Source organism: Musa acuminata, chromosome BXJ3-6, assembly GCF_036884655.1.
Source record: "Musa acuminata AAA Group cultivar baxijiao chromosome BXJ3-6, Cavendish_Baxijiao_AAA, whole genome shotgun sequence".
Taxonomy (NCBI): domain Eukaryota; kingdom Viridiplantae; phylum Streptophyta; class Magnoliopsida; order Zingiberales; family Musaceae; genus Musa; species Musa acuminata.
The window spans coordinates 15,523,813-15,536,681 of NC_088354.1; the positions used below are offsets into that span (position 1 = coordinate 15,523,813).

The following is a 12,869-nucleotide window of genomic DNA, read 5'->3' on the forward strand; positions in this document are numbered from 1 at the left end:
ACTTTGAATGCATGATAAAGCGAAAAATCATATACTTGGAGGAGGATTGTTGGGAAGTGGTAGATCATAGCAACTTGACAACCTATGTGTTGTGATGGCCAATCTTGATTGTCAAATTCACCAACTCTACTTGCGGAACTATATTAGTCGATTTGGTCGAATGAAAAACTCTTTTGGAGTAAAATATAATCGGATTATTTCAATTTTACTTTGGATGATTCTATAAAGTCGTGTTAGGGATGCATTCGATAAAAGTCCTCTGATGATTAAATTAATATTGATTCAAGAAGAGTTTAGAATAAGACGTTAATCCTACGACCATAAATAGTTGTGGATAATTAGGTGTCTTATTGATAGAATGTTCTTCTTGGATATCATAATAACGTGACGAATCATTGTTTTTTTGGCTAAAAAGGAGAAATATATTAGCCACTGTTCTTGACCAAGCTAGACTTTAGATGTAATAGCAACAAAGAAGTTGGTACTGATTCTGGTATTTCTTTCTTTCTATCTATCTATCTATCTATCTATCTATCTTTCCAGTGCTGAATGTTGACTAGTACTTAAAGCTTTTAAAATTGGGAAGCTGAACTTGAATGATTCACCTCATGATCCAAGTGAAACTCCTCATCATTTTCCCTTGAACATTCTCCTGGCTCTGAGAGATCATAATATGCAGCAGAAATCTACCACTTGAGATTGCATGATATATAATAAGAACTTTTCAGTAGATAACATTCGATATAAGCTTACATATAATACGATGATTGGTTTAGCTTAACAAGACTCCAAGGAGACCACTGCATGTCGGTCATGCATGCTCATGGAATGACAGCCTCTCTTTCTTGCACTGCTTGTCAGCTTTCAGCTACTTGTCGTCGGCTTGGGAAGAGTTCAACAAGGTTAGGCAAATATGTCCAACTCAGCAATCATACACACGTTTACAACATGTTGGCATCTTTAACCAACCAGTAAAACCACCACCTTTCACATCCTCACTGACCTTATTTCATTCTACTTAAAAGGAGCAATGGCGGCACGAACTGATGGTGGAAGACCCAACTCTTATCTCCACTGGCCTCCTTTTACCGACCTTATTTCGGTCTTGTCCAGGATAGTGATGTAGTTAAACAGATGGCACATTTTGTTTGGGAGTACAGTGCTTTGTGTTGTGTTGGCTTAGAACATTGACTACAATAGTTGGAGAGTGCAAGCAACATTGATTGATCATAGAGCATAATTTATTCTCGGCGAAAAAACTCAATAGAGACAAAAAAAAAGAAGCCTTGTGATACAGAAACTTCAATTACATATTATTATTGTGAAAAAACTCAATAGAGAGAGATTTATGAAGGAGTAAGGAAAAAACAGAATATTATTGTAGTATTAAAAATAGGAGAATTGACAAAAACACTTACAAGATATTCTCAAGTGCATACACTCTCTATATCTTTTATTTCATGAACTATGGTCCTATTTATAGGACCTAGTGGTAACCATCCTATAACTACTAGATCATGATTGAGGTAGTTATTGAAACCACTCTATAACTACTAGATCATGATAACTACCTAGATAATTATGAATCAAATCTCAACACTCCCCCTTGATTCATAGTTGCATACACCAATTTATGACATGAAATAAATATGCTTTTGAATTGGAAGTGACTTGGTGAAGATATCCGCAACTTGTTCATCTGTTCCACAATACTTCATTGTTATGGCTTCACTTGTTACAAGATCTTGGATGAAATGATAGCGTATCTCTATATGCTTCGTTCTTCCATGAAACGTTGGATTCTTCGTCATTACAATTGTGGCTTTATTGTCACAAAATATTTCTATTGCTTTCTCTTTGTTCTTGATGAAGATCTTCAAGAAGTCTTCTAAGCCATATTATTTGACAAGCTGCTGATGTTGCGGCTACATATTCTGCTTCCGATGTCGACAACGCAGTTGTTACTTGCTTTTTAAAACTCCAAGATATAGCTCCCGATCCGAGACTAAAAACATTACCTGAAGTACTCTTTTGATCATCTAAAGCTCCTGCCCAATCACTATTAGTGAAACTAGATAATTTATAATTAAAATTATGAGAATACCAAATACCATAATCTGTAGTTCCAGCAATATAACGCAGAATTCTTTTAACAGCTCCGAGATGATGTTTGCTTGGGCTATGCATAAACTTGGATACTACACTAATAGAGAATGTAATATCTGGTCGAGTATGAGTTAGATAAATCAAACCTCCAACCAAACTTCTATAGTATCTTGCGTTTGTCAGACTTATATTATCTTCAAGTTTCAATTTCTCATTTACATTCATGGGTGTTGTTGCAGCTTTGCAATTAATCATGTTAGATTTTTTGAGTAGATCCATTGTATACTTTGTGAAATAAAAATTTCATCTGATCCTTGCTTCACTTTCAAACCAAGAAAATAGTGTAGTAGACCTAGATCTGACATTTCAAAACTATTCATCATGCATTTTTTAAATTCTGCTATAGAAGAGTTAGATGAACCCATACATATAATATCATCAACATAGAGATAAACCATTGGAATATTATGTTCACCTTCCTTCTTTAGATAAAGAGTAGGTTCATTATTGCTCCTCTTAAATCTATTTTGAAGAAAATAATAATCAATTTTACTGTACCATGCCCTTGGAGCTTATTTAAGCCCATAAAAAACTTTTCTTAGCTTATACACTTTTTCTTCATGTCCTTTAACCAAAAAACCTTTAGGTTGAACAACAAAAACCTCTTCGTGTAAATCTCCATTTAAAAACATAGATTTCACATCAAATTGATAAACATGCCAACTCAAGTAAACAACTAAAACTAAGAAAGTTCTCACGGTTTCGAATCTAGCAACTGGAGAAAAAATTTCATCAAAATCAATACCTTGTTACTGTAAATATCCTTTTGCTACAAGTCATGCCTTATGCTTTTCGATACTTCCATCTGCATTAAACTTTATTTTGAACACCCATTTTAACCCAATAGATTTTTTTTTCTTTCGGTAGATCCATTAGCTTCCAAGTTTCATTATTCTCAATTAACTTGATTTCCTCCTTCATTGCTTTTCTTTATTCCTCTTTTTTAACTGCTTCCTCAAAAGTTATTGGATCTGAAATAAACAAAACAAATGTTGAGTCATAAATTTCTATTAGTGATATGAAATTTCTTGGAGGGGTTTCATCTGAGGAATCATAATTTGAACTGCTATTGGGTAAGGTTGACGATTAACTTATTAGAGTAAGATATGTCATTTGATTCTGCGGAGTATCTAGTTCTGCTGGAATCTATATTTTTGTTCCACCTTTATTGGTCTTCCAATTCCAACTCGCCCTTTCATCAAACATAACATTTTTGTTAATAATAACTTTACCACTAACAGAGTTATATAATCGATATGCTTTCGATTGTAAGGAATAACCAATTAAAATATATTTTTCAAATTTTTCATCAAGCTTGTGATGATTTTGTGAATTCACCAAAGCATAAGCAATACAATAAAAAATTCTTAAATGTCTAACACTTGGTTTCATACCATGCCAAGCCTCAAAAGGAGTTTGATTCATAACATCCTTTGTTAGTGAAATATTTAACAAATAAACTACTATTGCAATTGCTTATGTCCAAAACTAATTTAGAATTTGTTTTCCTTTAAACAAACTTCTTACCATTTCAACGACAGTCCGATTCTTACGTTCAGCTACACCATTTTGCTCTGGTGTATATAGTGTTGTCAATTCTTTGTGGATATCATTTTCTTCATAAAAATAATTAAACTCATTAGATAAAAATTCACCACCTCTATCTGTCCGAAGTGTCTTTATATATCTACCACTTTGCCTTTCTACAAGTGCCTTGAATTTTTAAAAATTATTAGATGTTTCATATTTCAGTTTTAGAAAATATACCCAACTCATGCGGCTATAATCATCAGTAAACAATAAAAAATATTGACTTTCACCAAATGATTTTGTATTCATAGGTCCACATAAGTCAGTATGAATTAATTCACGACAATTAGATGCTCTCCATGCTTTTCCAATAGGAAATGGTTTTTTAATTTGTTTGCCATGTATCCTTCACATACATCAAGTGTATTAATTTTAGGCAATCCGAAAACCATTCCTTTTTGACTTAACAATCTTAAACCCTTAATGTTAAGGTGTCCATATCTTAAATGTCATAAGTTAGACTCATTCTTTTGAGTTGCGACAAATGCATGTCTTTCAATATTTGACACATCAAGTGGAAACATCTTGTTTTGCGTCATGCAAACATTTACTGTAATCAAACCAGATTTTTTATCTTTAATAGTACATGAACTATCATCAAATATTACTAAATATCCATCATCTATCAATTGTCCAATACTCAATAAGTTATGTGATAAAGTAGGAACAAAGAAAACATTATCAAGGTATTTTATCTTCCCTTGATTTGTCTTCACATCAATTATTCCTTTTCCTTCTACTTGGATTTGCTTGTTATCTCTAAGTCTAACTTTCAACTTGTGAGTTTCATCAATATTTCTAAATATTGATTTTATGCCTGACATATGATTAGAACATCCACTATCTAGAAACCAAATATTATTTGAGATATCATGAACTTGTGAATGAGTCATAAACAAGTTACTATTTTCTTTATTTTTCTCCACATAGCTTGCTTGTTTTTCTCTTTTCTAGCAATTTGCCTTCATGTGACCAAACTTTTTACAATAGTGACATTGAATTCCACTCTTGTAATTTTTTTGATCATAATTTGAGTGCCTTTGTTCATCATGCTCATAAAAGTGTCATCTTTTTCTTCCTCTTCCATTTCCTCTACTACGAAATCCTCCTCTGCCACGTCCTCTTCCTATTGATTTTTTTATCTTCTTTTGAAGTAGAAGACTCCCCCGTAACTTGAAATGCTTTCTCTTTATTTTTTTCAAGTGACCTATTCAACCTTACTTCATGCGCTTGCAAGTAACTCATTAGTTCATCAAATGAATATATAGATAAATCTTTTGACTCTTCAATTGCGGCAACAACATGAACAAATTTTGGAGTTAAACTTCTCAAAACTTTTGCAACAATTATATGATCAGAAAGATGTTCACCATAAGATTTTATTTGACTAACAATTTCAGTCACTCGAGAAAGAAAATCTTGTACCGATTCATTACTTTTCATGAACAAAGTTTCAAACTCACGACGAAGGGTTTGAAGTTTTACTATAATCACCCTTGATGAGCCTTGAAATTCATTTTGAAGTATCAACCAAGCTTGCTTTGAGGTTGTCACTATTGTAATTCTTGAGAAGATTATCTCATGTACAGCTTGTTGAATGAAGAACAATGCCTTTGAGTCCTTCTTTCTATTCTCTCTCAGCCTGATTTCGTCATCTAGATCCGCATATCCATTCTCTATTAAGTCCCAAAGATCTTGAGTTAGTCTGCTAGTTGATCAACTGTATGTACGTGAGAAACACGGAGTTGATGTCTGATAACTTGATCTCGCACGAAGTGGAAGTCGATGGCTATGTGTTTCATGTGGGAATGGAACACTAGATTAGCACATAAGTAGGTAGCTCCAATATTATCACAATATATTATAGGAATAGCTGTGGAGTTGACGTTGAGTTCCTTGAGTAGATTTGTGACCCAATTAAGTTCAGCAGCGGCGGTGGTGATGGCACGGTATTCAGCTTCAGTTGTAGATCGTGCAATCGTCTTTTATTTTTTAGAACTCCAACTGATTGGAGTAGCTCTAAGGAAGACAATGTATCCTGACGTAGATGTTCTATCATCAAAGTTCCCTGCCCAATTAGCAACAGCAAAGGCATGGAGATGGAGTGAAGTATTTTTGCGAAGAAAAATGCCATGATTAAGAGTCCCTTTAAGATACCGCAAAATTCGTTTGACCGCAGACCAATGCGTAGTAGATGGTTGATGCATGAATTGCGATAATTTATTAAAAGCAAATGAAATATTTAGATGGGTGAGAGCCAAGTACTGTAAGGAGCCAATGACTTGTCGATATTGAGTCGAATCTGTAGCAGGACTTCAATCACATAATTTAAGTGATTCACTAGTAGAGAGAGGAGTTGTAACCTCTTTCGCATCCTGCATGTTTGTCTTTGATAATAAATCTTGAATATACTTTCTTTGTGATAGGAAGAGATCTGAAGATGTAAATGTTGCTTCCACTCCCAGAAAGTAGCTTAAAGTTCCTAGATCTTTGAGGGAGAATCGATCGGCCAAGTGCTTTAGAAATGCCTGAGTCTTCAAAGGATCATTTCCTATGACAATAATATCATCCACAAATACTAAAAAATATATTATGCTTTCATTGTGCTAGAAAATAAATAACGAGGTATCAGACTTGGAATTGATGAAGCCAATTGAGGTAAAAAACGAACCAAGCTCGTTATACCAAACCCTTGGAACTTGACGAAGTCCATAAATAGCTTTTTGAAGTTTGCAGACATGCCTCGGATATTGAGGATGAACGAAACCAGGAGGTTGCTGCATAAAGACATCTTCAGTAAGTGTCCCCTGTAATTATTAATATCCAATTGTCGTATGTGCTAGCCCTTTGAGATGGCCAAACTCAGGATAAGACGGATTGTTATGGGTTTAACAATGGGACTAAATGTCTCTGTGAAGTCGACACTAGGTCATTGATGAAACCCTTTGGCGATTGCTCGGCCATCTCCTACCCTCACAAGAACCTCGCCTACACTACCGTGGTGGCCGCCATCCTCGCAACTGCTCCCCGACCAGCGACCTCTCCTCCTCGTTCCCACATCTCACTCGAGCGAGAAGTGCTGCTAGCGCCATCCTTACCACCACAATCATCACTGCCTTCTTGTGGCAACAGGAACGATTGTAGTTTTTATAGTTTCCATCTGCAGTCGCTTCCCTTTGCCGCAGCAATTTCTCTACAACTGTAACTGCTGCAGATTTTTTTTTTCTCTCTTTTCACCTAATCGCTGCAGATTTCTTGCTAATCGCTGCAACTTCCTCGCCCATCGCTGCAGCCTCCTTTGTAGTGCATCGCTGCATCGTTGCAGCCTCCTCTGTAGTGCATCGTTGCAACCTCCTCTGTAGTTCATCATTGCAATCTCCTCTATAGCGCATCGATATGCTTTTCTCCTCCTCCCTCCCTCCTATATCTTTACATCTTTTGTAAAGATCACTTAAACCGCTATAAAATATCTAGGATGTCTTCATTTTCCTCTTCTGATATTCCTGTCCCTGTTTCTGTAGGGACTCTGAGCACTTCTCAAAGTCTTATCACCATCAATGCTACATCACTCATTCCCTTCAAATTATCCAAAGGTGGCAACTACGCATCTTGGTGGGCACAACTTTCTAATCTTCTATTTGGCTATGATCTCCTAGGTTACGTTGATGGCTCTCTCCAGTGTCCACCTGAAATGATCAACATCCCAAGTGAACCCAGTCTAGTGCCAAATCCAGCCCACAAACTATGGTTACGTCAAGATCGCCTCATCCTCCAAGCTATTCAAGCTTTCGTTGCTGGATCCATTGCCCCGCTGATATCCTTATGTACAACTGCTGCAGAAGCATGGTGTAAGTTACAAACAACTTTGGTAAATCGCTCGCGTACTCGCATGCTCGGACTTCTCTCCAATCTAATGAAAATGAAACAAGAGGGAAGTACTATTGCTGATTATCTATAAAATATCAAAGTTATTATCGATGATTTAGCTTTGATAGTTCATTCTCTCAGTGATGAAGAAGTCCTAATCCATACCCTCAATGGCCTAGGAGGCGAGTACAAAGAACTGACAACAGTACTTCGGGCACGTGACTCACCAATATCATTTGAAGAACTTTATGATAAGTTAATCGACTGTGAGACGTACTTGAAGCATGATGACAGGTTGCCCGGACCACCTATTACAGCTCAGGTCAATCAAAAATCTAAGAGGAATAGCAACCAATACAATAAGCACGTCAACAATGATTTGGCTAAGCTGCCTCCTAGCCCTATGGGGCCCAGACCAAACCCTCCTTATCCATATCAAGGTGGTAACTTTCATAATCCTCAACCGTCGCGTCCTGACTTCACAATCCACCAACGAGTCGTTTGCCAACTATGTGATAAAGTCGGATACTCCGCGAAAGTCTATCGATCTCGCCCTAGACTCCCTACTCCATCACAATGGCCTTAGGCGAATTTCATGGCTACTCCAACTCCTACCCAACCTAATTGGATTGTGGACTCGGGCGCCTCTTATCACATCACCTCTGATCTTCAAAATTTGTCCATCCACAACAACTATGACAGAAATGAAGATATCATCATCGGTGACGGTAAAAGAATTCCTATTACTCATTCTGGTTCCTTAACGCTTAGTTCACTTACCACAACTTTTACACTCGATGATGTTCTGTGTGCACCTAACATTAAAAGAAACCTCAATTCCATTTCTCAATTCTGTAAATAAAATAATACCTCAATTGAATTCTTTCCTGACTTTTTTCTTGTCAAGGATTTGAGCACGGGGGCATCCTTAGTCTAGGACCAGAATAAAGGCAACATTTATGAGTGGCCATCCACTTCGCAAATTACCCTTCATACTGCTCACTCTTCAGTCGCAGCTCCGGTTGATGTATGACATCGTCGTCTTGGTCATCCTTCCCCTTTTATCCAGCAAAAATTACTTTCTCGTTATTGTCTTCCTACCTTGAAAATCAATAGCACTGTCAATCATTGCGGTCTTTGCAATAAAAGTCATAAACTGCCTTATACCATGTTAAAAATTAAACGAAGAAGATAGAAAGATAAAAATTGTAGAAGAAACTATGAAATGTATAAGATGTAATTACCTAGTTCATTTTCTCAACTGCCTTGAGAAAATCTTATCTATTTATGATATAAGAATGAAATATTTTGTAAGTGTGCGTCCATGATATAAGAGAAATGAAATATTTTGTGAATGTGTGTGTCGATGATATAAGAGAAATGAAATATTTTGTGAATGTGTGTGTCGATGATATAAGAGAAATGAAATATTTTGTGAGTATGTGTGTCGATGATATAAGAGAAATAAAATATTTTGTGAGTATGTGTGTCGATGATATAAGAGAAATGAAATATTTTGTGAGTATGTATGTCGATGATATAAGAGAAATAAAATATTTTGTGAGTATGTATGTATATAAAAGAAATGAAATGTTCTGTGAGTATGTGTGCGCATGGGTTATACTTGAGAAGAGATCCTAACTGTGCAAATATATGATTAGAAAATATTTTTCATATCATATTTTAATTGAGAAAATAATATTCTTTTGCCAAAATTCGATGGATGGCCTATTTCTATGGGGATCTGAGTGTCATGATTCAAAGACTCACTGTGACTCTTGGCATTAAGCTATAAATGATCAACTTAAAGTCCACTAACTATCTATCCCACTTAATTTTGATTTCAAACAATAGTTTGGATTTTTATCAAAATATATTTCAATAGGATAAAGCTTATACTTAAAATATATTTATATTAGAATAATAAATACCTTTTTCAACTCTCCCACTTAATTTTATTATTTTTATTATTAAATTAAATATACTATTTCGAATATTAAAATATAAAAAAAATACATAGCAAATGCGCGCCGTCTGTGGGAATCGAACCCACGACCACGTGGTTAAAAGCCACGCGCTCTACCAGCTGAGCTAAGACGGCGGTGGATTAATTGTTTACTTTAATTTAATTATTTATTTTAGCTTTAGAAACTATTTTAATTATTAAACCGTACTTTTTACTTTGGAAAAGGAACGCCGTCTGTGGGAATCGAATCCACGACCACGTGGTTAAAAGCCACGCGCTCTACCAGCTGAGCTAAGACGGCGGTGGATTAATTGTTTCCTTTAGTTTAATTATTTATTTTAGCTTTAGAAATTATTTTAACTATTAAAACGTACATTTTACTTTGGAAAAGGAACGCCGTCTGTGGGAATCGAACCCACGACCACGTGGTTAAAAGCCACGCGCTCTACCGGCTGAGCTAAGACGGCGGTGGATTAATTGTATCCTTTAATTTAATTATTTATTTTATCTTTAGAAACCATTTTAAAATATACTTTTGTAAAAAGGAGCGCCGTCTGTGGGAATCGAACCCACGACCACGTGGTTAAAAGCCACGCGCTCTACCAGCTGAGCTAAGACGGCCGCATGTTAATCATCACATAACATTTAGAAGATAATTAGAAATAATAAAATTCATTTTAATTTGAGAGCAAGAAGAAGTCTCCTCACATATAATGTGTCTCGAGATTCGTTCATGTGACAGACAAAGACACGTCTTTTGCTTTGGTTCGTCAAGAGAATAGGCAGTGGGCACAGTATTCCGATTCCATTAGCTCTCTTCTTTTATCTCCGACCCACCACAAAATTCTTAAATCATGGCCCCAAAAAATTCATATTTCTGATATAATTATTTTTATATGACGGAGAAAGTGGATATGAAGATTGAGATTTACGATTAGAGATTAATAAGATTTTGGTTTAGAAAAATAACATAATGGGTTAGCAACACTCACGATAAGAGGTTGTTTATATGTTCCTTCTTCAATAGTGGCTATCGAAATCCCACAAGAAATTAAGAATGATGCTTCCTTCTGCAACTAAAGCTGAGTTCTTGTCGGCCGGCCGTCATCCGAATAAACAACACTTGCGGGTCTTTTGCGTTTCGATAATGTTCACCGCAATCCTTCCACTCACCAAAGCAGCTTTCGTATGCAAGTGTTGTTGCAGCGTTTCGATCCGCATCCTTCTTTAAGAAAGTTATTCTCTCACATTTGCGAAGAATAAAACAATCGTATGTGAGTGCAGTCTTTCTCAAATGGGAGACGTAAGGGATTGTTAGCTCGAGATTAAATCAAATAAAATTATATTTGTTATCTTTGTTTTTGAACTCCATGACTTCAATTATTTTTTGAAACAATTTTAGATACTTTGATTAAATTAAATTTGAGCCAATTTTAGATACTTTGATTATCACGTTCACAAATTATTAGTTTGTTAATTTAATAACAAACATCATTGATCAAATGTCGTAACCAAATATATTCTTGAGTAGTAAGTATACGATTATCCAAATCATCTCTCAACTCAGTATTTGCATAACATGCAATTCAAGATAAATGCTCTTCTTATAGAATAATCTTAAATTAAGAGTAGAATTTATATATTTTAAAATTCTCTTTATTGTCTTAAAATGACTTATAAAACCAAATGAAAATGTAATATCTAGTTTTAAAATTGTTAAATATATGAGACTACGAGCACGAAAAATGGATGGTAAAAAACCTTTATTATTATAACTTAGTTTTTTATTTGCATAAGTAAAGTTTATACCATACTCTAAGAGCTTACTTTAACCCATAAAGCCTTCTTGAGCTTATAAATATAATTTAGTTTGAAAATAGAATATGCCTTGGTGGTTATTTCATATAAGTAATTTTATCAATTTTAGCAGAGAAGAAGGCATTCTTCAGGTTGTCAAATTTTCTATCTAAGATTAGCTGCTAGACTAATCACCATCCCGATAGATGTTATCTTGGCCACATAACTAAAGGTTCTCTTAGAATCTTCAACCCACTTATAACAAGTATCAAATTATAGTGCTTTGTATTACATCTGTATTTAATTTTTTCATGTTGCGAAGAAGCTTAACTTCGTTAGGACAAAAAAGAATATAATTTTCAATATCAACTTAACAAAAAAGAGATTTTTTTTCATACTTGAAATATAGTACACACTCTTTAATATAATAATATCATTATCTTTATCTAAGATTATGATTGTACATTCATTCTCCACTTGGTAAATAGCATTGTCTATCATAATAATTATATCATTATCTTTATATTGATAAAGATTGATAAAAATTTGATACAATCACTAGTCATGTTCGAAGTTGATAGATATCATAGCCCCTACTATAGTAGTTTTAATCATAAAATATTTATCTCAATCTTCTTCATATATACAATCTTTTTTATTTATAATTTTTAATTTTAACATAATATTTTTTCTTGATATGACATGACTTGCTACACCTATAACACTTAGATCTTCGTTTGATTTATACTATTGTTCAAAGAAGATCTTAGTTTGTTGTTAACATCATTCTTCTTCTTTTTATCTTTATCATTATCCTTTTTCTTATTTTTAAATAGGATATCTCCAGACTTCGGTCATTTGATATGGATTCCTAAGAAGTAAGAAGATTTTCTAACTCTATTAAGGATAGTTGTTAAACCCATCGTTAAATAGATGTAACATAAATAATATTTTTTTAAAGATCATGAATAATATAATATTTTATTCATATATTAGAAATAAACCTATTTGAATTTAAGAGTGATATCTCTGAATATAAATTTTTAATCTTAAAAAATATTGAGAAATTGAGAAATCATCTTGGATAGTATTTACTAAATCATTCTTTAAATATTAAAGTCGAGCCATATGTTTTTTGTTAAGCAATACAATAAGAGTAATATAAATTTCTAAAGCAAACTTGTGACCAATAATATGTTCAAAGAGATAAATATCTTTAACACAAATTTAGCTTTTGTATTTAATATTTTTTTATCTCTTTGTGATATCTCTATTTGTAGCATTTGGTGTTGTTGTTGCATCGCTACCAACTACATCCCCATAGATTTTCCCCTATGAGATATAACTTTAAATAAGTCTTTAAAATCTTGTAGTAAGACTGATTGAAATTTTTAACACTAAACCCATCAACTCGACTATTATAATCTATAGTCGAAAAAGATTATTATTTTTATTTAAGAGATATTGAAATACATATTATCAT

General features: G+C 34.1%; 4 non-coding genes across 4 annotated transcripts; all 4 read right to left on the minus strand.

The window, feature by feature from the left end:
• Nucleotides 1-9,651: 9,651 nt before the first annotated feature.
• TRNAK-UUU (transfer RNA lysine (anticodon UUU)) lies at nucleotides 9,652-9,724 on the minus strand. Its single transcript has one exon. It is a non-coding gene; the product is annotated as a tRNA-Lys (tRNA).
• Nucleotides 9,725-9,817: 93 nt separating this feature from the next.
• Nucleotides 9,818-9,890, minus strand: TRNAK-UUU (transfer RNA lysine (anticodon UUU)). Its single transcript has one exon. It is a non-coding gene; the product is annotated as a tRNA-Lys (tRNA).
• Nucleotides 9,891-9,983: 93 nt separating this feature from the next.
• Nucleotides 9,984-10,056, minus strand: TRNAK-UUU (transfer RNA lysine (anticodon UUU)). The gene has a single exon. It is a non-coding gene; the product is annotated as a tRNA-Lys (tRNA).
• Nucleotides 10,057-10,137: 81 nt separating this feature from the next.
• On the minus strand, nucleotides 10,138-10,210 carry TRNAK-UUU (transfer RNA lysine (anticodon UUU)). Its single transcript has one exon. It is a non-coding gene; the product is annotated as a tRNA-Lys (tRNA).
• Nucleotides 10,211-12,869: the final 2,659 nt, after the last annotated feature.